Source organism: Panthera onca, chromosome B1 (assembly GCF_046562875.1).
Source record: "Panthera onca isolate mPanOnc1 chromosome B1, mPanOnc1 haplotype 2, whole genome shotgun sequence".
NCBI classification, from domain to species: Eukaryota; Metazoa; Chordata; class Mammalia; order Carnivora; family Felidae; genus Panthera; species Panthera onca.
Genome location: NC_138342.1, coordinates 28,389,528 through 28,390,836, shown reverse-complemented (window position 1 = coordinate 28,390,836; position 1,309 = coordinate 28,389,528). Strand labels below are relative to the sequence as shown.

The following is a 1,309-nucleotide window of genomic DNA, read 5'->3' as shown; positions in this document are numbered from 1 at the left end:
TAGAGATAAATGATAATCACTATTAAGTGCTTGCTGCATGCCAGGAACATTATACTTATTCCTCACCCAGCTGTCTATGATGGGCATTCCTATTATCTTACAGATGATGGCTATGAGCTTGAGAAAGTTTATTTGCCTTACCCAAGGTCATGAAATTAGCATGCAGTGAGTTTCAGGTTGGTCTGGCTTGAAAGTCTATCTTCTTTCCATTAATATGCTAAGTATTAGTTTGTGAAAGTGGTCAAGATGTATCATTAAGACCTTGGTCATGGCTGATGGATTGTCTGTGAGGTAGAACATTGGACATGATATTGGGATATATGTCAGCATTATGACTGTGGTAAGTTTTTAATTTTATAGATATCTGCAAAATAAAAATAAATGACAAGATTATTATAAAGATCCTGTTCTTCCAAGCTCTAAATTCTTTATTTTATTGCCTTATATAAATATGTTCTTCAAGGGTATCAACAGTCATCATAAAACATGGTTTCCTGAGTAGACATCCATATTACCCATGTCTCTCTCATCTCATTTTCTTATGGCTCATAATATTGTGTTCAATGTAAATAACTAATAAGTTGATTTTATTACCAAGAACTTTCTGGATGATGTCTGTGGAATTAATAATGCATGCTGTTTTCAAATGTATCAGTTTTTTTGTATGTGTATTATTAAAGTTGGTATTTTATAATATGCATAAACACAGGCACAGTTCAAGTTTGTTTTTGGAGGTTAATATAAGGTAATTATGTATAATATTCCTTTCATTTAGCAATAATCACATCTCAGATAAACCTCATGGGCTATGATACAACCACTGCGCAAAGCCAATATTCCTATTCAAATATGTATACTCAGTTGCAGTACCAAAAAACATTACTGGCCTAACTACTATACCTAGAGAACTAGTTTGAATGTTTTTTTTTTCCTTCTTTACCACAATTATAATCAAATTGAAGAGAGGATATTTGCATAAAAATTCATTGATACAAAACTAGGAGACAATACTTGATAATTGTGAAAGGAGAGGTCTGGATAGGTTCTCCCGTAAGATTTCACAAAAGTAGTGACTGGGGAGGGTTGCTGTGCTCCTAATACATTGTTTAAAAAGTAAATTACTAGAAGCCAGATAGAACCTTCAAACTACAATGCAGGTCTGACACTTGAGAAACAAGAGTTGGAAGAATAGAGAATAGGAAGAAATTCATATGGCAGTGAAGTTGCCAAAATGTTTTAGCCATGCCTATGGCTAGTCCTCAAGTCAAAATAACTTACTAGAGGACTCCATGTCTCAGGACAGATTTGC

General features: G+C 33.8%; 1 non-coding gene across 1 annotated transcript; it reads right to left on the bottom strand.

The window, feature by feature from the left end:
- Window positions 1–684: 684 nt before the first annotated feature.
- LOC144616219 (U4 spliceosomal RNA) lies at window positions 685–832 on the bottom strand. Its single transcript, XR_013555367.1, has one exon. It is a non-coding gene; the product is annotated as a U4 spliceosomal RNA (small nuclear RNA).
- Between the last annotated feature and the right edge of the window lie 477 nt (window positions 833–1,309).